The following is a 27264-nucleotide window of genomic DNA, read 5'->3' as shown; positions in this document are numbered from 1 at the left end:
GAGCAGTGCACGTCCGGAATGACTCGATGCAATTTCATTTAATGCCGAGGAAATTATAAATTATTTTAATGTTATCTAGACCCGTTGTTTTGTTGCGAATGCGCGATACTTCTGATACGTACGCTGGGCAAAATTAATAATTTCTGCGTATCGTCGATTTTTATCTTTCGTGCAAATATGGATTGGTCGATCTTAAAGTTATTTGATATACTTGAAAAAAAAAAAAAAATTGCCCGGCAAGAGAGATTAAAGGTCGAAAAATCGTTTATACGATTTAAAATCTACGTGGCATCGCTGACTACATGGGCACACGTGCGTGCGTCCCAGAATAAAAAATCGAAAGAAATCTCCGCAACGGCACTAATAACACTTTAATAACGCTCTGATTGTGACATGTTTCGAAAGAGGCGCGTGCGTGTCTACCTACTTATTAGACGCTTGCTTTTTATTTTTTTTTTATCTTTTTTTTTCAATCCAATGCCGGTCTCTCAAATGATATCCGTTCGAACGAAATCTCGAAAGCGCGCGCTTTCAGTGACCAATTTTTCTCGTACTCTCTCATCATCAGGACGACGATTGATCGGCTTTTCTCTCGCAGCTATATTAAACGTCTACTCTCTTTTCTCTGTCGCTCGCCGGAAAAGGGCGTTTCTCATAGCAGATGACACCCTGCGGCGGTGTATAAATGACCGGTTTACTTTTATAATGCACGAACGGTGGGATCAACCGTCCATCGGGCATATTGAACTGCGTTCCGTGCGACCTAATTTTTTCGGATGGGCTTTGTGTGTGTATTCCCGAGGTTATAATGTGCGGAAGCATATGGGCGCGACCGCATCCCTGTGCCCATTGTTCAAAATGCCAAAATGTCAACACTGCCGACCGGCGCGCACGCGCGTGTGTCGCACAAAAGCTCAAAGGAAGTTTCGACCGAATCTATATATTTGTATAATTGAGATGCTCGCTTTTCGATAAATGTCTTATTCACGCAGCGGAGAAAGCCTTTAAGTCCGATGGTCAATACTGTACCGTTTGGAACCGATTTACATAATCGGATCGGGTAGATTTCATTGACCCCCGAATTGATTGATCAGTCATGGATTTTATGACGGTATTACAATATTATAAATCATAGTATTTTCTTTCATTAGATAACATTTCAATACCGCTAACAACAATGGATTAAAACATTTGGCTTGCTGCGTTTACTTTTTTCGCGTTTCTCTATTTTACGAAGAAAACAAATTATGCCACAAGTTCAAGAGCTGCAAGGCAACCATCTAGCGCACTGTATTGCCTCGGTAACATTTCTCAAATAATATCGTAGACTTTAAGAGTTGTATTTTTATCCTTCCTTTTTTGCCACGTGACAAAAAATACCAAAAATAAAGTATTCAATGAAGCCAACAAATAAAAAGCTACCCTCTAGCGTCACTTTATATCGATATCAATAACGTATGATAAATCGTATTCTCAGTTTAAAAGCTCATCGCGTCTTAGACAACAGATGAGAAAGGTAACTTGAATCGTTATTATTCGCTTATTCTGTTATACATTGAATTACTTCACCACTCGAACAAATCATACAGCGCACTGGACAAACAAAAACAATTGTCATTAGCATTAACAATTCCCAGAGGCATATCGATCCATCTATAGATCTCGCACGCGCGTAGCATGCGGTCACATTCTTCCGAGTGGTATTATATAGCAGCACGAGGCATTTCAATACTATATAACCTATGCCCCTTATTAAGCGCATTAGGCATGCATCGGTTGTATATACACGGGCTACCATTCCATGCATTAATGCATGCGTTCGAGCGTACAAATACGTTAAGCCGGCGGTGATTTTTTTTTTATCTTCGTCTTCTCCTGCATTGCCAAGTAAACAATGCAAGTTGCTACAAGTGACACGGCAGCCGAAGGCATTTGCATTGTAGGTCGCGCACGAGATACTTTCCGATGTCCTTGGTCAACGGCGAGCCGCGTGTAAGAAGTCGCTAAGCAATTAATGATCGTACTTTCAAGAAAGAAAAGAAAATTAAGGCAGTCGCTTACACGGGCGTGAGTGCGTACGTTTGGCCGAGGACTCGAAGCATTTGGCACGTCACGGCACACGCGCGAACACGACGCGAGAATGCAAAGAAAAACATTTATCGGTGGAGCATCGGTTCCCACGCACGTGCGGAGCGACCACGCCGAAGAGTACGTATACGAAACAGCGAGAGAGAGAGAAGAGAGACGCGTCGACGACGGGCGCAAGATCATGCCGATGGCTCTTGCTCGATCTTAAAATTACAGAAGGTATAAAGCCGCGAGGAATTTAGTTTTTGTCTCGGCGAGCGCGCGGACGGCCGGAGCCTCGCCTTTAGCCGTATAGTGGTATGCAAAGAGGACGATAATAACATGGTTGACGTGCACTTGTTTGCGAGCATCCTTGTGCAGCGCGCACGCGCGAGCTATACCGAATCGACACACTGTCTTACTTATTTCCTTCTGGCGATCAAATCTTTATTTGGATAGCAGCGGCGTGAGGCGTTTCCCTCCAGTGCCATTTCTTTCCAGAATCATATTAATTAAGTCTACCCCTAAACATTTCTGGCATGCGTAACAGACGAAGATCCCAATCGCTGACCCAATTATACGCCGCGCGGGTCTTTCAAGTCCGAGGCGTGTAGCCGTGCGTATGTTGCGTATATACACGTGTAAGAAGGTAATTTGCGAGATAGGTCGAACTTGGCCTCTCTGGAGGATTTCAGAGAGACCAAATTTCAGAGAGGCCCCATCTTCTCGCTGTCTCTCTCGTACAAGCAAGCCGCATGTGCAGCGCATACGAGCTCAATTCGGACGCGCGCGGGCGCCGTGTTAAACGTACACGTACGCGTGTCTTGGCTTCTCTTGGCTTCCGAGTTATATTGCTCTACGTTACGCCTGCGTTTTGCGCTGTACACGTGCGGTAGGTGCTCATTCGATGTGTATACATTCCGCTCCTAATTACTGGTGTGCTCCAAGACCACTACTACTGGCCTTTCTTAGCTTTCATAACTGTCGACCTACGACGGCTAGTTTCTTTATAATTGTAAAATGATTGAATAATCGATTCGTCATTATGCCGCTGGCACAATCTTATCTTAAAAATAATGGCGAGTCGTCGACATCCAGCGTTGTGATTAGTTAATGCGTAAAGAGAATGTAAAGTTTCGAATGTTATTATACTTTGATACTGATATTATACTGGCACGAGATTTATATTTCAATAGTAGTGTATCAAGTTAAATTTATAAATTTATATGGATAATTAGAATGGAAATATGTATGAGATTCGGTTAGAATAAAATGGAGAAAAACATAATTACTAAACAACGCTAGTATTAAAAAATGCAGAAATATTGACCGATTAATAAAAGTATGAGCGAGTAAAAAATGTAATATTGTCGCAACGTACACCTCACATCCGTTTCCGTAGGCTAAAACGCGCGCGCCAGTTATCGTGACAGGTGATTCTTTCTATTGTCTTTGTCAGTTTGTCCTGTAACAGCCGTGCGCAGATACAGGACACATAGCTCGTATTATAGGCGTGAAACGCGTGTTTCGCCATCGACCCGACTAATGTAGCACCATCGTGACATGACACAACCTTGAATTGGCTTGGATAGGGCATATAACTGCCCGTAAAGTGTCCTTACTTTGTGTCACTTATAAAACTGTACAATCATTTCCTTATTCACGGGAAAAGGATTACTTCGTGCGTGACTGCCTCTTTCTTTTTTTTCTCTTATTGAATATCAAAGTGAATCACCCTTGCATATTACTATGATTAATATTTTTAAAATTTTTGTTTTTAATTGTGATTAATATCTTAGTTATTTTTCATGTATGTCATTTTACAAGTATTCTGTCTTAATGATAGATTATTTACAATTTTTAGCGACAAATATGTTTAAATAAATTTTCGACAATTGTTGAAGGCTGTTGAGAAGTAAAATTTAATTTTATTGCGTAAAAAGAGGCGAATCTAAGAAAAGATCAACTTTCGCAGAGCGGCCCAAGAGACACGTGCGCATATCGTGCGTTTCGTTTGTTTTTCTATCAGAGATGTTAATTCCGACTCCACGTAGTATAGTGGCCGTGACAAGAGACACTTGCCAGATCACCGAGCGTCACATATATTCGTCGACCGCAAATCCAACAGATTGGCGCGACCACGATGTTAGATATGAATCGTCTCGAACAAAATAAACCTTCCTAGTTTAATTTTACACTTTCAAAGGAATTCTATTTCCTGCGAAGAGTTGCGATTAAGGTATACGTGTGTTTTTTCCTTTTCAAAAACAATTTATTTATTCGAAGAATCGACTTGACGACCTCATCTTAATTTGTTTGTTGATCAGACTTATTGTGTTGATGATTACTTTTTATTAGAAAATCGAGAAATTCCATGCATAATATTGTTGAGATACACGACTTTCTTGAACCGAAATAGTTAACAGTACTTTGAAGAATCTGAAGCTGGCCGAAATACTTGACGCACGAATTAATGAGTATAAGCATCACAACTGTTTGACGCTCTCAACAAGCTCGTCAAAGCAGGACGGCATTTTTATTCAACTCCTTCACTTTACAAAGCCACGTGCAACAATGGACCACACGCGTGTGAGCACGCGTGCTCTCTCTCCAACTAATGCTCTCTTGACTCCAGCGTGAACTGACGTCATCTATCTTGAAGAAATTCACATTCAAGCGCTGACACTAATGTCGCGGCTTTTTCCAACAGCGAATGAGGCTTTATCAAAGTCCTTCAATGTATCCCGGGTCGAGAATGAGGACTCATTCTCTAAAGACGACCTCTCTCTCTCTCTCTCTCCGCCAAATAATACTCGCGCGCGTTTGGTATTTCGACAATAAAAATATCATCAGTCTTGAAGATTCTTATTTTTTTTCTCATTGATGCTGTGGTCCTCCAGTTGTGACAGATGCTTACAAACAACATTCTCTCAAACGGCTAGATAATCGACGAATGTGCCTTTCGGGCGTGACTTTCTTTTCTTTAGAAGTGATTTTTTTTCTTCGAGGCTAGACTTTTTTAAACGAGCCTTTTTCATCGTTTTAGTCATTGGAGAAATTTTAATCGAGCAGTAAAATTTTTTGTCTTTGTTGCAGTGGCCATCATGGTACTTTCATCCAGAATCACCATTCCACTCGTTGTATGGAAATCATGCTTTCAACTGCAACAATACTGAGTTTCCGGCATTGACAAGGCCACAATTAGATTTGAAGAGATTCGAATCAATACCGGAACGACCTAATAAAGTTCATGGTCAAATACCAACCATATGTACGGTAAGCGATGTAATAATCACATAGAATATATTTGACACGAAAGAAAAAATGGAAAGATTTATAGGCAAATGAAATTACGCCGTTAAATAATATTCCGTTTCAATCACCTTGGATAATGGTGCTTTAATGATGATACATAACAGATATTCGTGACTTTATTGTCACTCGCCAGATTGTTGTTCGAGCAACTTTCTATTATTTTATTGCTGGATGGCGTGTGACACGCAGTATACGAAATCTTCGGATCACGAATATGCCACACCGAGAAAAAGACAGCCGAGCAAATTGTATCGCACATTCAAACTTCTATAGAAGTCGTATCCTTATTACGGGTTATTATTCAATTTTACGCCACTTCAAATGATTATTTCTGATGTTAATGTACTTATTTAACGATTCGAATTATTATGAAATGAATGACATTGTGAATGTCGACAACTCTGCCACGTTCGTAAAAGTAATGCATAGTTCAAAAGTCCTTGTCTACTTATAACGTTTAGAAAAGCTATTAATGGTCTTGAAAAGGCGGAAAGTACGATAGTGTAAAAAGTGTCAGGTCGTACGTAAGAACGGTGTCCTATAATGGCCGGCGACACGACACGACGAGTCCTTAAAGCGCGAGCAGGCGACGGATCGATATTCAATTTACAGTTTTGTCACACAATTTCCGTCGCCCTTCGTGGAAACCGAAATTCCCGGCGCGACGCCCGTGACGGCACCGGCAGTCCATATACACACGTGACAAAGTTGCCATGTAAGCCTTTGTAAAATTGAAGGACTCGTGCATTGATTGTGTGTTACACTTCGCAGAAAGCGAGCATGAAAAGTTGGTAGTCACGTATACTCGCGTTTGCTGCCAACTGTTCGAAATAGAACGTGAGAGGGTATATATCTTGGAAAACGATGATCCATGGATTCGTTCGAAAGCTCATCAAGAAATGACTGACGTTATTTTCGCCAAAATTACGATTTTACTATGATTGTTCGATGAATATTTTTATCAATCAAGCCATTTGATTGCTGTAACTTTTAAATTCACTTCAATTTAGTAGTAATAATAATAATAATAATGAAAAAACAAAAATGATAACGACACTTAAGAAAAGTAAATTGACGTCTCGCCATACAGTGATACTTATGTGCAGAGTCTCGACACGTAATTGTAAGGCCGCCTCGTCGCTTGGAAATCGTCGAAATGTAATAAGCATGAAAATGCGAAACAGCAGCGTGGCGGGAGTGGTATAATTTTACACTCGCTCCTCACATGTGCTATCATTTTCGTGTAATGCACTCTCCTCTTCATACTCCTACTGCACGCAGCGTGTCAACGGCTTATAATACGTGTGACGTCTCGCGCGAAGATTGAAAGTCAACCGTAACGGATCATTAATTCGCTCTCGGCACGCAAGTTATCAGTTTTCCATTAATGGAAAAAAAAACAAGATTACGTTGTACGATTGTCAACGTGGTTTGTACGACGATGGAGTTTGTCTAACTGTAAGTATGTAACTCGAGCAATCCTGCGAGTGGCGCAATGTATTCAAATCGACGGTGGCGTTCTCAGTTACAGTTAGGTAAATCAGCTCGTGCGTAGCTCTCTCTCTCTCTCTCTCTCTCTCTCTCTCGTTGTGTCCAGCGCACGATGAAAGCGTAGCAGTACATTGACACACGCCACGGCACGGGTAAAGAGAAGAAACGAGCGTCACACCTCCATGTATATACATGTAGGTTGGTGCGGCGCCCGCGATAATCGGTGAACGGCTACTAATGACGATGAGCGGACGACTACTTTTTTGTCGCAGCCACTGCCGCTGCTGTTTGAAATTAGCTACGGCTCGCTAACGGAATCGTTCATGAGGTAGCAGCAAAAACTCGTGCGCGCGCGTATGTGTACATCGGCGCTGACGTGCATCGCGAGCGAGAGCATGAAAAGAGGGGAGATTGCTCTGATTGACAGACTGATTGAAAGAATCTGTCTTTGAAATTTGCCGTTTTATGCGAGACGCGAGCGCGTATGCCACCGACGTGTAGTTTTATCGCTCTCCCCCTTCTCGCCATGATGTATGGATGTATGTTTGCTGTTAATATGAGCAAATATTACAGTACCATGTTGATCCCGATTTCGTTAAATACTTACATTAAATTCACGAATTCCAACTAGTATCTCAATTGACGACTTCTTTCTCTTTTAGAAAATCCTTTTATAAGTGATCTTCATAAACGTTTATAAAAAAATTAATTAAATCTGTTGGAAAATGTAATGTCAATTGTCAAGATCCACATTTGAAAAATTGCTGATACCAAGAAGAACGCAAAAACTCGTACGCGTACGTGAACGTTTTGGCTTTTTTTTCTGTTCGTTGAAGCCGTAAAAACGAGAAATTCCAATCGCCATCACGAAACGATCGGCGAGACACAGTCATACTCCTCTCAAAACTTGCCGTTCTCCAAGAGTGTAATGTACAAAGCAAAAAAGAAAGAAAAAAAGAAACGAATAAGTATAAGGACAGGCTGGGAGAAGCTCGCCTCTCGACGGTTAACGACTCCGACCGCGACAAAAAGCCCACAATCTATCAAATTGTCACTGAGTTTCATAACTCCGTTGCCGGGGCACCTTAATAAGTACTCTTTCGCAGTGCTGCTCGAGGATCGAACGTAACAAAGGCGAAATTCTAAAGCGCCTTTAACATGCATCCACGCGGATGATAAAGGACTGCAGTCACGACAAAACTTACATTATGTGATGCGCGTCAAGCGTAACAATTTGCGTCGTTTAAAAAGTCGTTCGCCGATTACCTCACATACGCGCGAGCGCTGAATTTCCATCTCTGCAGATCGAGCGCTGCTTTCATCTACGCTTACTGACACTCCGTCATTTCTTTTCTCGAGTCAGCACTACGCGCGCATCGCGTTCCCTTTCTCCACTGTGCGCGAGCACACGTTACCTTGGATCGCAATTAATCTTTAATCATTTTCGCCGACTATTATACATCTCGATTAATTGCACGAGTAAGTTGCAAACGTGTCGAGATGACATTTTTGCAGAGCGGATTACGTATTTCAGTAGGAATCCCAACCCTGGAAATCACTTTTTTTTTTTCTTTTCGTAGCAATTAGTCAGAAAATCCCATGGGATATTGAAAAAAATAAGCACTGCGTATGAAATAGTTATCAAGCGTAATATCGAATAAATCGTCGATTTTTCATTTTCTAAATATTGAAATAACTCTGCGAGGTGCATTTCATATTTATTATCTTCACCAGTAGAGGGATATCGCGACTGCTGCGTACGGCACTAGATAGCTGTTTCACGTAATCTGCGAATATCGCGTAATAATAATAAACTTATAATATTCTCCGCGGTTGAAAAAAACAAATTACGAACGTTAGCTTCGCGTACACACTGCTATATAATGGCCGCAAAAATAATTTTTGTTGCTTCCTTTATCATCGCGTACTTTATGAGTGAGTTGGCTATAATAACTCATTCAGCAGCGTGCCGCCTTGGATGTCGCCGCGCGGCCAAACCAAGAAGCTCTTGAGTTTTTATTAAAGGCCAGAAGGCATCTAAGCGTTTTATCACCCTGCAAGGCAATTTGTTTCCGAGAAAGCTCGCACCGCGCGGTGTGTTTGCATTTTCCGCGACGCGATCTCCACGCCATGGCTATTAAACGAGGAGGCGACAGTTTCTTGCTGATGCTTCTCAATTAATAATGATGCGAGAAGCTTGATTTATTGCCGCGATAGCTCATCGCGTGAGTTTTGGAATGTTTACCATGTTCTGAAAAAGAACTCGCTGATTTATTCTGCAGATCCGGGATTTCAGTCTTTAAGGGTATAGCAGTTTATAGTGCCGTACATTGCCTCGTCGGCACTTTACTCAAATATAATAAATTGATAAGTTTCGAAGACGATCGCGGCGATTGAACATACTTAGATTTCGTCGAATCAGCACGTCAGCTATAAAAAATAAGAAAAATAAGCCTCGTTAGAAATAATTGACATGAAAGCCAAGAGCGAACCGGCGAAAGAAGCAGAACAAACGCGAGCGCGCGTAGCAGATGATATTAAACAACCCATAAACGCGGTCGTATTTTAAAATCACCTTTCAGCGTACGTTCAAAATGAATTTGCTTAATAAATTAGCATGGCCGTAAAGCTTACGCTCGCGCCTTATGTGCGGCAATGTCACTCCTCGTCGTAACGACGAGCTCAATAGCTCCGTCTATTTTTCGTCCCTCAAGGTGATGACCTACAATGCGAAAAACTTAAACTCGGTTGACGCGTTTACGGGGCCTCCGAAAAATAGCTCGTTTGCCGACGCAACGAAAACACCAGAAAGAGGAGAGACACACGAATAGAAACTACGCTATATAATAAATTTATCAACAGAAAGAAAACGTATGACGTCTGGTGGCGACTTGAGATTATACCAGCTCACTCGTGAAAGAGGGAAACTGGTCTCGCTCGCGCGGTAGTTGTCGCGATCGACAAAAAATTTGTCAACCAGTCTACACGACGTCGCTATCGGCAACGCGATATTAAGCTTGCGCGAGTGCTCATCGATAACGCGAGGGCAATTACGCTGGCCGCCGGCATCATTATGCATCATTATCTTAATTCAAAATATTGGCGCGCTTGCGAGAAAGACAGACGGATCGTAGATGAGCGCGTGCAGATATTGGCGACAAGTGGCGGCGTTTAGCGGCTCGAGATGGAAAAGAAAATGCGCGTAAACTGGTCGGTCTTCCGGTTTTCGCTTGTATTTTAATCGGACCTCCGCATACAAAGTGGCGAACAGACTATCGTGCATATCGATCGCGCTTTTGGTTTATCGATGATGCGTCGGATAAGGCGCCTCTCCTTGAGGACAGGATCGCCACTTACGTGATTTCCTCGCTGCGGCACTTATCTTTATCTTAATCAAATTAAGCCCAATTAACGTGCTTGTACACGATGTTTTACAATGAGCTCCCTCTCTTGCCGATTATTCGGTTGTACGTGCGCACGAGAACTGACTTTTTCGCCGTGAGATCGCTGCTTGTTCAATGATTTGGATACTTTCATTTTCGTGACTGTTCAAAGCTTTTTCTTTCGTTTTTACACTTTCGGAGCGTAATTAATATCTTTTGGACTAGAAATTGCACGGGTTAAAGGAAATGTGATCAGGAAAGCTGGCGATGCAAAGTGCACGCTAGAAGAAAAAAATAACCCTAGAAAGAAAAAGAAAATGCTATCCTTAAAAAGAAAAACAGTGTTGAACAAATTGAAATAAGAGAAGGATCTTTAATTTCTACGGATCTTACGACATTTTGATGCTAAATTGTTGATTTTTATTTGGTAAATGGCACGCTTAGCAATCTTTGCAATCTTGGAGAGAAATTAGCGGCTCTCGAATGTACAAAACGTTTATGAAAACCTCAATAACGCGGCTCGTAAAGTTCCAGCAGTGGGCATTATGGAATCTAGCTTCGACATTAGAGTAGCTCAGAGTAAGAGAAACCCACAGCCATCGGACAATTAAGATTCATGCGAGCGCTTTCCGGACGTCACAATCATCGATAATCCCGAGAGTAAAACTCGGTCCCGGTATATAGCCCTCTTAAAATTCTCAAATGCATCGCGCAATTGCAGCAGCACGCAGGCTTGGTTATATATTTATCATGGCATTCGTCGATAGCCGGCTGCGATATAATGCACTTGCCGTCCGCGCGCTCGCAGCTTTTCCACCTACGACTTTCCAATAGCGCGAAGAGGGAGGAGATCGCTTGACTACTCGATTCCCAATCTGCACTTAATCATGTTTCTCTCGTCGTTGCACGCGGCCACAGCTGCACGATTAATCGATCGCGTTAATAGATAGAGAAATCGTGGGAATCGCGGGTATCGCGCGCAAGCAGGGTTCTTTTCAGTTCTCTTTTATTTTTTATTTTGCGTGGCTCGTACCTGTGATATTCGCGTTGCCTATAGACGCTTCGACTATTTCTTCTTTTTTCTTTTTTTTTTTTTTACAGATAGAAGGGAAAAGTTTGTAGGAACACGAGTGCCGATTAGCGATTGCTGATTGTACCACGCTGTTTTTCCTCTAATGCCTCGAGGCGTCCTAAGTGTTAATTAAGATGTTAAAAATGCAGTCGCGCGGGGCAACTCGATTCGATCGATATTATTGCAGCAGCAGCTTTTATCGCAATATAATTATTTCAGTCATGGTAACTAGGCCTCAGTCGAGGTTATTTTGATTAATTGGGCTATAATGCTTCTTTCTCTCTTCAGGGTATACTATTTTATGATCTCGATTGAGCGATCGCGGCTGCGTTCAATGTTAATTTGTTGTATGCTAATCGTGGCGTGATCTCGTGGAGAACTGCACGGGAGATAACTGCCCAACTAAACTATTTCGTCAATCTCGCAATCACGACGTCAATCGCCCTACGGTAATCCGTAGTACATTATTCTTGGATTTAACGGAGATGCGTAAATTGAATATCGATCAAGCAAAGTTTGCAGCTTGCTCGAGGACCCACGCCACGGTGCGATAATAAATGCGACGTGAGATTCGGTGTTCGGGTTTTTGATGAGTCCTGCGTACGAGGAGAGAACATCTGCGCGCCCTTAATTATTTTACGGATTTAGTAGATCGTTATGGCTTGTAAAATTACCAACCAATTTCACGCCCCTAAAAACTTATTTTATCGTCCACGCTCTCTCTCTCTCTCTCTCTCTCTCTCTCTCTCTCTCTCTCTCTCTCGCTCTCTGCATCATCGCTTCGTTCGCTCGAGAGACGAGGATATTGGTCGCATCCGTTTTGCCCTTCAAGTAATGACCCATTGTTTATGAGCACTGTTCTCGATGATCCTTTACTTTATTCGTTTCTCTTTCTGGCCGGCGAATATTTTTCAATGAGGTATGGGGTTACAGCGCAGGGCCATTCAGTGACACTACTGTACAACTAGTTTTTTCGTCGGGTAATTATTGACGTCAAATTACGAAAGTAGAACATCAACTCACACATCTAGCTTTTAAAGCGTAGTTAGAGGCCGAGCAGACAGATGGTGATAAAAAAAATCAACAAGCTTTGTAGAGTACAATCGCATTACGGCGAGCAACTGGTAAAGAGTCGTTGAAGGCGTGTCTTGTGCGCTCGTAATAATTATGTTACAAGCATCCAGAGAGCGCAATGTAAATCTTTGGGGAGCACGTTTGCACAATAGCGTTTATAGATATAAACGAGTGGTGCACGCAAGTAAACAGTAACTTTTATGGGAACGATTTTCAAACGCGAGAAGAGCATGAAATCGCTACGGAACTTTTACTTTCTGGCTCTCCGGTAGCGCATATATATACTTTGTTGATCACGATGCTGCTGCTGCTTAGTTACTCGCTTGAAAATTACGAAATCTTAAGCGATTTTACGATGACCGCTTATCATTAATTAATATTACGGCAGACCTCCCGCTTAGATTTCGAAAGCTCATATGCCTTGTGGAATTAATTAGCCGCGTTAAGCGTTCGATTTATAATTACGGTGGCGTTTTTCGCAATCCGCAAAAACGCTAGGCATTCGCAGGCTGCCGATGAGCGTAGCTAAATTAAACGACGAATCTCGCGCGCGCGCGCGCGCATGAATTATAATACGTGTGGCGAACTACCGTGGGTGAATAGACGGGTCGCGAAGTAGCTGAAATTACTGTAATTTAATAAATTGCGATAGGCCCGGCTGCTGCTGCCACCGTCCCGGGGCAAATTGTAGCATAATCATTCATTAGTAGGTCGTGACTCGTGCGCGCGCACGAGAGCTATCCGATCCTCCTCTTTCTCGATCGAGCGTGCGCATCCGTGTGCGTTGCTGTTTCTACGGCATTTGCTTTTCATTGCAACGTCCACGAATATCTATTGCAACTTTATTACGAGTGTCTGACGTTTCCAATCATTTTTTTCGGCAAATGCCGATATTTTTTTTTCTTTTCCCTTCCAATTTCCCGCTAGATTATCCAGCTCTATTGGCTGAGAAATTCAATTGGAAGGGAAATTAATAACATAATGTGCAAATTTCGGGCTGAATTGTTAATGATTTTCAGGCTACTTTTTTCATACAATCTGGCTTATGTACAGCCATTTGCTGCTGCCAGGATTATTGCTGTATCCGTTAAACAGTAAAATTGAATGCGCTTATTGTACAATTGATATCAAATCTTTAAATTACTGTGGCGGTTTCATTACCATCAATGCCAAAGCGTATTCACGTGGCAACAAAGTTAACTGTGACGATTGAGCCATAATAAGGAATGACGGATGAAGGTGAAAAACCGATTCATCTTATTTAACAAAATCATAAAATGCAAAAGATTTCAGGGTAGAATATACTTCGATGAATTAATCAAAAAATTTTCTCAAAACTATTTTCTATCTTCATTATATAATAAAGCTTTTAGGAGGCTGATTCGGTGGAGAAGATTGAGTTCACTTATTAAAATAAATTCTGTTACTAAAATTACTGGACCAATGATAAAAATCTTATTGTCATAAATGAATTTTTGCGAAGAACAGACGTGATTTTTTTCAGCTAGTGCTTTACAATTACTAAAATTTAAACTATCATAATTAGAGAGTTCATACAGTATCCTTATAGCCCACCTGAAAAATCGCAATTGCGAGTATACAAAATGAAGAAAATTTAAAAGATCGTCTATTCCATTAGCTCGATACTCACGATGGTCCATATCGTCTAATAGCAGTGTCGAGGGGCTATTACTCTTGGAAATCATGTTACCCAATCTTTCAGAATTGATTTGAAATCGCCCCGAAATCCATGAAATTATTTGAAATCATTCTTAGAAAACCCGAATTTAAATAAACGAATATAATCCATGAAATCGAGATACGAAATCAAGAAAATCGAATGAAATCATGAAATCAGTTGCAATCCTTTTTTTATTTTTATTTTTCATGAAATTCCAATAAATTTTGAAGATATGATACGGCCGGTCACTGTAACATATCGAATATGCTATGCTATCGCGTCTCTGCTCGCGCTTCGATACTCAGAATCCTCAAAAAAGGTTCGGGCCTATGATCGCGCAGTTAGCGTTAAAACTTGCACAGCCTTGCTTCGTTTGCTTCTTACTGACATCTTATATTTTTCCAATCTATTCAGAGGTGTCGAGCAGCAGAGACTTCACACCTCGCTTAACACACGCAAGTAAATTCAATTAAAAATAAAAAAATTCACGATGGCCTAAATCAAGGACGTAATGCGAGCTTCACTATTTTTTGCTTACTATCTTTCTTCAGGTACGTAATTGCTTGAAATATTCAGAGGCGAATTCGAAGTTACATAGTTGAGCTGCGTACAGGCCGTGTCATTGCCTTGCTCGCTTGCGTCTCCATCAAGAAAAGGATCAAGCGGTCACATAAACTTCATTTCGATTTGCCATCTTGTGTTTTATAGCCTGCTCAGAGGTTTTGAACTATGAAGATTTAATACGAGTCACGATATTTATCAGTTGTCGTATTTGATTAGCTTTATTTATGCTTGATTCAAACATCGCCTCCCTCTTGGTAAGTAAATTCAATTTAATGAAGAAAAGTTACGATGTCGTAAGTGCGAAGGCGTAACGACGAGGTTAATCAGTTCTTCTTTATTATTTTTCTGCAAATACTCAATCGTGATGGCAAATTCAGAGGTGCAATCTTCTTGGGAATTCCTCTCTTCTTCAGAAACTACTGAATACACTGATAGTCAAGGTGCTGATAACGATGCCGCGAAGGAGTTCAAGAGAATCGCGTTGAATGCGAAGCTGAGCGCACTGTCGAATGATCACAAGGAGAGATTCTAGGAGATCCTCGAAAAGGAGAAAAACGTTCAGGTCCCACTTTACGCTAAAAATATTTTTAGATTGAATAATTCGGATAATCCAGTTGCGTTCAGAGGTCTAAATGATGAAGTGTTAAAAAAAATTGCAATTTTGGTGAGAGAAAGAATACAATTATTATTAAAGCCAGGTTTAGAATTTGAGTCTTTTTATCGTATATTTCACTGAAATCCAACAACATTTTGTTTTATAATGAAGGATAAATTAATATTATAAAATTTAATCAAATTTTTTCAAAGTACAATAGGTGACTTCTGGAAAGAGAAAAATAAAATAAATAGAAGCAAGACAAAAATTAATTAAATTAATACATCAAAAGCAAATTAGCTAATTGATCCACAAATTCACCAATACGTTCAAACATTAACAATGAGCAACAAAATTTATTGAGATTAGTCAAATCTGTGGTCGAAAAATTAATTTCAAATGAAACTGATACGTCAAAAAAAGATATACTTGGTAAAATTAATATTAAAATATCTGTTTCTGAAGTGTATATAGGGAATGTAAATTACCAACGAGTTATACTTCTACAACAAACATCAAATGTTCTTTCTGTTCAAACTAATGTAATTTAATAAAATGTGGCGACGTAAATACAAAAGTATTAAGGTGGGTCATATTCAATGTTAGAAGGCATTAAGTAAAACTTGAAAATGTTAATCGTAAAAACAGTCAATCTACGACCTCAAGTGTAGCAACAAAACTACAAAAGTTTGCTTTTGTTGGAAATTCAACATGTAAGACAAGCTTGACAAGCGATTCGAATTCACGTGATTCATTCGATAAAAATAGCGTATCTACAAATAATGATGAACTTCGTAGTGGATCTTATTTGTCCAAAATTTCTCTGCTTCTAGGCGTACCACAAGTTGAACCAACCAAACCAGTGCTGACGGTTAGTTCGGTTGAATGTGAGTGAGTCCAGCTTGTCTGCAAATTCGAAGTCTTCATTTAATATTCTTAATGAAAATTATCAGGTAGAATTAGTATGCGGAATGATTGCCAAACAAATCAGTCGCAAAGTAAGCTGAAAAATGTTCTATTGATTAGCCAAAATGTTGTTGAAGTCAAATGACAAATGAAAAAAATGTACTCATCTGTAACCCAAAATCAGTCTAGCATTACCGCTTTCTTTCCGATCAGGGATGAGTCGCAAAAATAAATTAACAATAACAAAGAATTACAAGAACGACTGAAATATTTTTTAGAACATCTCCAAATAACGATAAAGAACAAAGTACTATAGAATCCAATCATAATTTTACACTTTTTTTACAAAAATGATATGAAAGCGCACGTGTTAATGCAGTGAGAAAAAAATGGCAAAAGATATGACAATGAATTGAAGTTTTTTGCAACTTATTTATACGATCGGAGGTCGATTATTATACGAAACTTTATATGCAAATTTATCAAATTTTTCTTCTTTGAGTACCGTGAGTTGCACAATTAGTAAATATAATTACAATATCAGAAGAATGAAAACAATTTTTGCTATCGAGAAATTTACTTATTATATTAATTTGGTTGAATGAAGATGCTCGTATCATAGGTCGCGTCCAATATGACAAACAAACTAATCAACTTATTGGATTTGTACTACCGCTTGCTAAAAATGGCATGCTTTTTTCGAATACATTTATCGCAAAATCGATAGAAAAAATAAAAAAATATTCTAAAACTGGATCTGTGGCAAAATTAGTTTACGTTATAATGGTTCAGTTTATAGTGGAAAATGAATCTTCCTTCTGCTGATGTATATATGATACAGACAATAAATTTATCTTCGAAAGTTTAAAAACTGAAGGCATTAATGTACTAGGTCGTTCGGCTGATGGTGATCCTCGCCTTCTATAAACAATGCGAATATTCTATAAACATGCCAAATTGCGAACTCAACCAAATAAAACAAACAATAGCAGTGACCGTTTTCCGTATTTTCGCGCATATTTTAGTACTGCAAGAGTTTTTGTCACTCAGGATATAGTACACGCGGGCGCAAAATTACGTACGCGCTTACTTATACCGACAACTATTTTACCTTTTAGTGATTACGTAGCTAAAGCCACCTATTTACAGACAATTATAGAAACAGTATCTAAAGATAAACATCTGCTGAATTCGAAAACACATATCGTTGAAAAATAAAATGAATTACGGATCGATTGAAAAAATATGTGATGAACGAATAATTGACTTACTCAAACAAAAAGTTCCTGACAATAATGGCACTATATTCTATTTACAAATCATTAATTTATTTACTAAAGCTTTCTTGAATAAATGTTTGGATCCATTACAACGGTTATATAATGCATGGTTTTGTATTTTCATTTTAAGATATTGGAGAGTTTGGTTAAATAATTTTGATTATTTGTTATTTGATAACTTTATTACGTTAAATGCGTACATTTGTAAGGAAGTTAACATTTACGAATTGATTAACATTATTTTGAAGTTAAAAGACAAAAGATCCGAACATCTATTTTTGCTGACATTTTTCTAGTCAAACGTGAAAGTTTCTGACAACGAGTGAGATCCATGAGCAGTATACGTATATTCCACGATCGTTGATATGAGCATGCTGGAAACGATACATAGAATACAGCGTATTCAACTTGAAAATGATATTGTAACCAGTATCCATAAAGATTTGAGTAAAGATTTTTTTATAAATGCACAGGCAAAAAACTGTACACTACCTGACCGCGACGCTTTCATTAAAATACTGCACAATGCGAGAGAGAATGCCTTCCGAGAAATAAAATCTGTTGGAATTGAATTAGGCATTAGTGAGTGTGAAAATGTTTTGTTAGTTACTACCGATATGGTTTCTGAAGAGATCGATATTATTCAAACTGATCTAATCGGAAATATATCGATAATTCCTTCAGAGCATTCGATGGAATTTGATAAACTTGAGCTTGAATATGAACTTTCACTTAAGAAAAATGAAAAGGCCAATGTAATTATAGATTTAATGATTTTATACAGTGTTACTGATAGGTTTGAATTGAAAAATTATAATATTGATAAAACTAAAATAAGTTCTCAAAAGAAATTCATTATAGCCAAAAATAAAAAAATAATGAACTGATAGTTCATAAGTCGTCAATATGCTGGTTGTTGAATCAAAATAATTTGTATCTCAGTAGTGATAGGCTACTAAAAGTTAGAGATTCCGAATTGTCTAAGCTTAATAAAAATAAATCTAGTTCTAATAATACAGGTACAATTTTAAAAAAATGCAATGAGATTTATGTTGGAGATTGGTGCATATTTAAAATGTCGACTTCAAAAAGCATTACTTAGGATTACGTGCTTACTTTTGGGTATATAAATGGAGCGACAAAAAAAACTTAAAATATTCGAGTAATTACGCCGAAGTTTCTGGAAATACCAAAGAAATAGCAGTTTTATGTGATCGGTATGCACCAATTGATAAGTCAAATAACCTTTCTTTAGTGCCCACGAGTAAACATGGAAATTTAAGTATAGACAATTATTCATGTACCTTGTCGTCTCTTGTAAAGTTTACGAGTAATTGAATTATATTAGATGCTAAGTTGTATGAAAAAATAAAAAAGTTATTTTAATTTATTTTTTTGGATATCAATTTATTTATTATAAACCCAGCCACCTTGAAAGTCATCTTGCAAATTATACTCATTACTAAACAATAAACATCATATGTAAATTTGAAATATCGATATTTTATCATTTGTAAATTTCACTCAAACTAAGTTTCTCGAATAGTTTATTGAATCGCACATACGTTTTATTTTATATTTATATGAAATCCCAACTTAGATAAAATTAAAAATCAAATTGTGTAAAAAGTTCAAGGTTTGATGCCAGATTATTACAATAAAAATATCTTTGTCGACAAAGGAAAATAAAAGAAAATACACTGTGCAGATTTGAATTCCGTTCTTAAAATCGGTAAGCTCGTACGTTATTATCTCAGCCATCATTGCATTCTTGGTTATTTATTATTGGAAGTGGTTCAAAAACTTGTAAGCTCAAGGGTTTGATATAATAATTCAGGTGTAAAATTTATGATTATAAACAACAAAGCCTGAAATCAGAGATTTCAAATCACTAAACACTTGACTTAACTAAATAAATTTTATTCTGATTAGTAGGCACGCGAATCAGTGTATGAATCCTTCGAAATCAGTTTGAAATCAGAAATCACTGATATCCTCTAGTATAGAGTGAATAGCCCCTCGAGCACTATAGGTGTTGCAGTTCATTATAAAACTGAATTTGAGAATCAGACAGGAGCTACTGATATTCATCAATAGATAGTATCTTCATAACTTACACTTGGCGACTTTCTTATGTCTGCAAGTAACGAAAACATTATATCGAGAACGATGATTATTTGTGGTATTTAGTGAAAAAATACTGTACATTCCGTTGATTACGTAGCAACAACTTGTAAGACGCGACGAGTAAACGGTCCTAGTTCAGTGATTGATTCACAACCAAGAGTTCATGATATTTGTGCACTAAGAGTACTAGATATATCTATCGAGTAAATGATTAAAACGTTTCCTTAGAGTTAATGTTTATCATGTGTTGACTATATTGATTCAAATATTGGCTCTGAGTTAACTCAAAATAAAGAAATGTTTAAATTAAATATATAATATAAAAAAAATATAATATAATATATTCATTTTACAATTCAATAAACTGAGTGTCAATAAAATAGGGAATATTTCTACAAAACCTTGCACACATTATTCGCTCTTGAAAAGGTTTATCGTAAACGTATTTGTGCCATTAACAAGTGGAATTGAAATGAAGTTTCTACCTCGCGTGTCACTATAAAATTGTACGCTTAAAAAATTAAATGATTCGCGTTGCTGTTTGTATCGGAATAAGGCTGCTCATGGACGCATGCCGATAAAAAATCTTGATTTAATCTTATCCTACACTTGTTCATGCAATCGTGCACGGTAGAATGGATTTTCGTCCACGTAGTCTATCTGATCGGATAATCAGCACATTGTGAGGCCCTGAGCAACACACGACTCGACAAATCACTCGGTTCTCGCTCACAGAAAACGAAAATCAACCGCCACGGGGGCATTTCGTCGCTTTCCCACACACGCGCGCGCGCGCGCACACGCAGACGTACATCTCAATATTATCTGTCCTCGCTCGCAGGCCACAGCGCAATGTAAAGAATGAAGAAGCGTGGCATGAACATTGATTAAATCTCAATCGGTAACCCAGCAATTAGTTTCTAATTTCCCGGTAATTAGCGCCGGTAATGAAGTTATTGCGTCCCGAATCACACGCTGCGGCGTCGGCTACGGTATTTGCATGGAATGGCGTGTGACAACTCGGACCCTCGCTCTCATGGTATGCTACGCCAGCATATCCGCTTGCAAGCACCACTTGTACATAAACCAGCGTCGACGACGTCGTCCTTGCCTCCTACTTGCTCGTCGTTAGATCTCTGATTAATCGCGTAACGGAACTTGTTTAAGGAAGCACGGAGTTTGAACTTGGCATAGAGTGTCTCTTCATTAAATTGGTCGTTTCATTTAGCTCGTTATCGAACGCGACGACGATTTTAAGATATCTATCGAACAAAATTTAATTAATAATAGATGTTTACATTTGAGTGCAATTATAAAAATTGCCTTTTACAAGGCTATCGGTTGTCTTCCAGACAAAGGCGCCAAAAACAAGCAGCTTTCCAACAATGATATGCCGTTTCGCAAAAGGGCTTGTCTCATTGTCATTCGACATCCTTTCGAGCTAACTGTTCCATTAAAAGTTATCGTCCTGATAAAACAGTCTCCACGTTGCAGAAAGCCATGGCATTGGCATTACACGACACTTTTTTTGCCTGTTAACGCGGACAAGCTTTCACGTCGCGATCTCTGCACTCCGTTGCAAACGTCAAGCTCTGTCTCTTTCCTTTCGCACATACGTGCGCGCGTGCGCGCGCACACTCACGCACGCACACACACCTACCTTCGTGTGCACATGCGCTAAAGCTAGGAACTATTGAACAAGCTGATCTTATCGCCGAGGCAATCGATCGAATGACGCTTCTCGTGTACGAGATTCCCGATAAGAAGGATATGGCCGTGTGTGCACTCGCGCTAAGCGAAAAAAGGCGCAGAGACTGCGAGTGGAAAAATCTCGTAAGCTGAACTTTGGCAAATGCGAGAAACTTCCTTTGGTGCGCTTGTGTAGATCTCTCACGCTTTCCTCGCGGATCTTGTCAATGACTTTGTCGAGATTAACGTACCACAGAACCTATCCTGTAACTTGCGACTCAAGTTCATTTAGTTGAAGTTCATGGTAGAAGGAAGTCGAGTTTTTTTTTTTTTTTGAACGAGCGAAATACGTGATTTTACAAGACTTGCTATTGATAGGCATTCTCGTCCCCTACTCAAGGCGTTCCAACCCTCCGCTCGAATATTCTTTCGGGAATACCTTTGGCGCCCGCCTTGCGGTTTTCTCGAGAGAATTTAAATGGGACGTCAAAGTATATCGATGATACTTGAGACAGCTACTGGAAGATAAGAGGTTTTTAAAGTATTGCCTCGGGCTATTGAAGATACCACCATTTTCGCTGCTCGCTGCTGTCCAATGGCTTGTCTTATTGTCATATTTTAAATTAACGTGTTGTCAGATCGAATTCAATTATTATCATTTTTATGTAAACTGATAGTTTGGAAATTGAACATATTTTAAAATAATAATTAAAAATGTAGACATTCAAATTCCTTGCAGGTTACTTAATTTTACACTCAAAATTATACAAAATGCAAAGACGAGACTTATCCGTATTGTTTTATATGACGCATTTATTAAATAATTATTCGTTTCGGACACAATGGATTTGCCTTATCAAATGATATAGTTTCGTATTCTGTAACGGTAGCGTTATAGGTTTCGCGAGAGAATTCATAACAATTACAGGAAAACGGAATGCATGTTTTTAGTGTATAAAAAGTAGATATTGCCATTATTTTCAAGTACATTTTTTCAACTGCTTATTCGACTAATTTAAAGACAGAAATATGCTCGCACAATTCAATTAATAACGCACACAAGTAAAATATTCAATGTCGGATGCGCAATCTCAAGATTTAATTCCGAGTACCGTTTGAAAATGAAAGATCGAACAAGATGATCAAGCAGATGGACGAAATAAATCGTTGCCTCGGTTCGTATGATTCCGCATTATCGGATAAAACCAACAAACAGGCCATTTGTTGGCTAGTTATTATTAGCATATTTCACGCGTGCTGCTACCTAGCGACAAGCCTCCACCCATGTGCAGAATAGAGCCTCGGCGTTCGTTTTCTTAGGAGCACCTGGCAATCGTAACAGTTACTTGTAATCGTCCAATTTGTCTCTTACGCCGAGCTTTTCTCGTTTCCTTACACAGCCACTGAGTCTCCCTTTCACTGATACTATCGCTAAAATTTAAATACTTCATTCGTACATATTGTCGAATCGAAATCCCATTTACCTCTTACATATCGTTCCTGCCTCCTCGTAAAAAATGTAAAAAATTGCATCGGCACTTTGGCTGAGAAAATTGAGCCGTGTTTATCGAGAGAAAAGCTCTCGCCCGCAAAAACAATAAATATATCGCTCGGACTCGCACAAAAGCGCGGGCCAGGTTGCGCAAGCAAGATTAACGCTTCCTGCAGACGAAGCGAAAATGAAAAAGAGGAAAAAAAAAAAAGGCCGAAGCACAATCAGCCGCGAGGTTAGAAGGGAGAAGCAGCTCTGCGAGTCGTATGCGTGCAGCTCTGTTTATCTGTGCGCTAGCGGAGAAGGCCGCCGCAACTACATTGCGATAAGAGTCGTGTGCGCGCGACTTGGCACAATTATTACTCGCATAGAGCATTGCGGTATACACCCACGTGCTCGCGAGCGCGAGCAAAGCATTATTACAGAAAACGGCGCCCCGGGCTATTCGGCCGTTTGTCTACGGCTATAACGAGCGAGGCGCAGGTGTATGGCTCTAATAGGGTGTGGTCCGCGTTCGTTAGAGCCGACATTTGTTATAGAACGCGTAGTCTTTGTGCATGGCATTATCTGCAGATACGCGCGCAAAGCGCGACCTTTCGGGAAAACAAGATTTTTACCCTGCCGAGGAGAGAAAAAAAGTAGGGGAAATCTCCGCGCTTACGCAATGCTCATTGCCATTTTCACGTGTCGCCGTGGAAAATCTCTCCTCGCGAACGCGTCTTCGCGAGAAATATTTCTTTCGGCCGTTATCTAATAGTGCTGCAATGCGAGCGAGAGAGAAAGCACGTATTTTAATTAGTTAGAATGCGCCCGCGCGCGCGTTAATCTCGCCAATGGTTTTGTTCAATCGGCATTATACCTTAAGCGTTGCAAGCAGTCCACGTTTAACGTCTCATTGTTTTCGGCAGTACGCGCAGCGTGCGACTCTCTCGTTTCAATTGTTCAGAGAGAGAGAGAGAGAGAGGCGAAAAAAACTTATTCGAGCTTGTTTGTGTATGCGTGTCTCTCTCTTGCCTGTTGCAAAAGAGAAATGTAGAAACGTCACAGCACCAAAGTGCACTGTTCGGTACACATATAATGTTTCGAACGCAAGAGAGTAGCTTTATACAATGAGAAAACGCTTTATTATCTCCACGAAATCGATGCTAAAAATCATACCCACAATTCCGACCTTTTGTCTTACGCATCACCTTTCCCTTCCATTGTCTCTGCACTGTTCCAGGGTTTTTTCCCCTTTCGTCCGCTAAATGAATCGACGAATTAATCATTTCGACGCTTATCCCTTCGAGGGCTTTTTCAGTGGAGTAATACAGCGATGTAGATTGTTGATTGCAAAAAAATGTGCACTTCGTCACAATAATGAACGGCAATATTGAGATAGTGCGCAACGTATTACAATGCAGAATCATAAATTTGCTACCTACATCTCTGGGATCGTTGAGCACTGCATATGGAAATCGCAAATGTTTTTCTTTCCTGAGCAAAAAGTTTATAATATTACTATTGTGTTCGAGATTTCGTCAAAAGAATTTATCCATTGATCTTATGATTATTCATATTTCAAATCGATACAATTCGACCCCGAAGCTCATTTCTCGTATTTATTTAATAGTTTGATTTATATTTAAGGTATTTTATCATAGTTTTCAACATTTTTTTCTTAAAGTATATAAATTAAATTGATTGTGCGATATTAATAATGAACAAGGATTCAAATTCAAATAAACGATACTGACGACTTTCGATCAAACATTACTGCAAGTAATTATCAAACATTATTAACTAGCATACGCAACAGTTTCTTCAGGATAAAATTAATGCATATCATACCATTTTTTCATCATTTCACGTAAGTCCAGTGACAGATATACACATACAAATATACGTACATAACCAGGTGACGAATATATTTTTTCAATTAAAAAATGTCAGTTGAATTCTGAGTCCAACCTTTACAAAAGATTATTTTTAGAAACGGTATTTATGCAAGCTCGTAAGACTAATGTTAATAGACAATTAGACACAAAAAATAAAAAAAATTATTACAATCACTTCATCAATAATTATATTGCTTATAACATGTCGCCGTGATTGAAAAGAATCAAATTCGATTATATTAATTGGTATCGGCGATACGCGTAGGTAGCGTTATATAGACTTGAATAATAATATTATTAGCTGCTTTCGTATATTTAGTGGTATGTCTGGCTCTGGTCACGTCACCTGCTCTTCAGTGAGTTATGTTCAATTTTTAGAGTTTTAGTAATTTGTTTTCGCGTGATTTAAGTGAAATTACGGAAAAGTGTTTTACATTAATTATTTCAGCCTGAAGAGGGCCAGAGATTATATCTCAAAACGGCGGAATCTGTTGCGCATACTAGTTTATAAAGCTATACTGTTTGATGGAAGTCGTTAGCATCATTGATATGAATGAAAATAATTCTTCGTAACATATTATGTGATTGAGATATACAATTATATATAAGTGGAGTGAACGATGCGAAATCTATGTTTTTAATGGTCTATTAAATTAAATAGCATTGTAAATGACTATTACGGATCTTGGTTCATTAAATATAGTGACAGTCGATGATATTTATGAATTTCTACTCTATCGCGGAGTTTCCTTGCTTTTAGATCACGTGAAGTTGAAAGGTAAAATAATCGTTGAGTTTACAGTAAATGAATATAGATTGCAACTACAAATGTATTAGTAATAATAGATTTCTTAATACGTATTACATTGTTGATAAATATAGGCTTCAGTTGATATTTGAATTTCAGATTCTAACTTATTCGAATTAATAAAATGAAAATAGCATAGCAGTAGTCGAAGTATATAGGAATGTAGCAAAAGTATAATATTGAATTTTTTGAAATAATTGCCTTGGTAGTTTTACGATTGATATTGTAGCCGTGCAATGAAAATAAAGTAGAAAAGCAATGGTACGCAGAAGGTTATAAGTAAATTACCTAACTTGTGCGAGAAAGTAGAGTGGCTGTCTTTCATGTGAGGTTTGACGCCCGAACAACGCGAGACTGGCAAGACACGCGAAACGAGAATCTCGCGAAAAGCTCCATTTTGACCGCACGCGTTTTTCGCCAAGCGTCGAGGAAAAAAAATAAAGAAAGTAAATGCTATTATGGTGCGTCCTTCGGCCAGACACAAAGGGAAGACAAAAGAAAAAAAGAAGGCGACGGCCACACGAGATAGAAAGACAATCTAATCTAGGCAGGATCGTGTCCCTTCAGCTTGAGATTAAAGATTCTCTAACGGGTGAACACCTTTGGTCGGTGCGATCAGCCAGTCGAGGGAACATTCTAGCGTCGTGTTCCTGTGGCGGTCAGTCGATCGATCAATCACTCTCCGCGGAGTGTCCCTGCGCTAGTGCGCGCGCGTGCCTTGCTCCCTTCCTCTTTTCCTTTCCTCGGTGGAAACGAACGATTAAGGCTAAACGCAATTTAACGGTTGACGCGGCACACTGGTGTCGCTACCAAGGTTTCTTCTTCAAGGTCTATCCAACTCAGATCCCAATCTATAGCATGTCGACTAAGCGCGATTGCGTATTTACAAGTTACTCGGCGCTTTCGATGACTTGGGGCTCTGGACCATGCTCTACGAATAGATTCGACATTGACTTTGAACATAAGGTCATTTTGTAAAGTAGTATGTTTTTAACGTATTAGAGTCATCAGGTTAATCAATTGACAATACCAGTTGCACGAGGACACGCTATGCTGATATCTAGAGACATTCACTGGTCAAGAAAATTCCAATCTTAATTCTTTAGTACAGCAATGTTTAGCAAGTATTTTCTTTGACACATTGGCGCGGGAAATATGTTCAATTAAGAATCTTGTCTATACGTTAGTGTCCATCGTACTGTTCGTATCATTCAAGAGATGTATCTGAGAATCGAAAAATGCTTTCACAATGAAATCGCAAAAAATCCAAAGTCATCGAAGAAAGCGAAGCCAAAAAGGCCAAGAACGATCTGCATTCGTACATCCTTTATTCCTGGTCGCTGATAATGGCGATGAAAAAGCCGTAGTCCGTAAAAAAATCAAGCGTGAAACAATAAGTCGAAACGATGTTATTAGCGCGGTAAGAGATCGCAGAGGCTCGTTTAATTGCAGTTTAGTAATGGTCCGTTGGTAATTAGGTGTAGCCGTTGGACGAGAGCCACCTGGACAGGATGAAACCACTGAAGCAATATCTCTCACTCTCTCTCTCTTTCCTCTCGCTTTCTCTCCTTTTCCTTACACGTGCGTACACTGCGCATCTTCCTCTTCCTTTTTCGTCGCTACGATAATTACCCGCGTTGAAATTGTCGGGACTCCACTCGGTGCTCTGTTTGTCGCGCGTACGTCAATGCGTGCGTGCAGCGATCGTCCTTTGGGCGAGCTGCGCGCGATGTCGGCAAGCGCGTCTATTAATCAGAGGCACACTATGTGCTCCACACGTTTGCTCGTTGCCTATAATCAAAGCAACTAAAAATGCGTGGCGGCTGACAAGCGCAAGGCTGAC

General features: G+C 39.3%; 1 protein-coding gene across 1 annotated transcript in view; it reads left to right on the top strand.

Moving 5' to 3' along the window:
* LOC131663448 (protein suppressor 2 of zeste-like) overlaps positions 1-27264 on the top strand; it is a 204591-nt gene that overhangs the window by 16125 nt on the left and 161202 nt on the right. The window contains exon 2 of the mRNA XM_058933870.1: positions 5164-5343. The gene's annotated coding sequence lies outside the window, so the exon portion shown is untranslated. The remainder of the gene's footprint in view (positions 1-5163; positions 5344-27264) is intronic.

The sequence above is a fragment of the Phymastichus coffea genome, unplaced genomic scaffold, assembly GCF_024137745.1.
Source record: "Phymastichus coffea isolate CEN01 unplaced genomic scaffold, Cenicafe_Pcof_1.1 PCOF00036, whole genome shotgun sequence".
NCBI classification, from domain to species: Eukaryota; Metazoa; Arthropoda; class Insecta; order Hymenoptera; family Eulophidae; genus Phymastichus; species Phymastichus coffea.
Note: the sequence above shows the minus strand (reverse complement) of the source record. Positions and strands in the feature narration are given on the sequence as shown.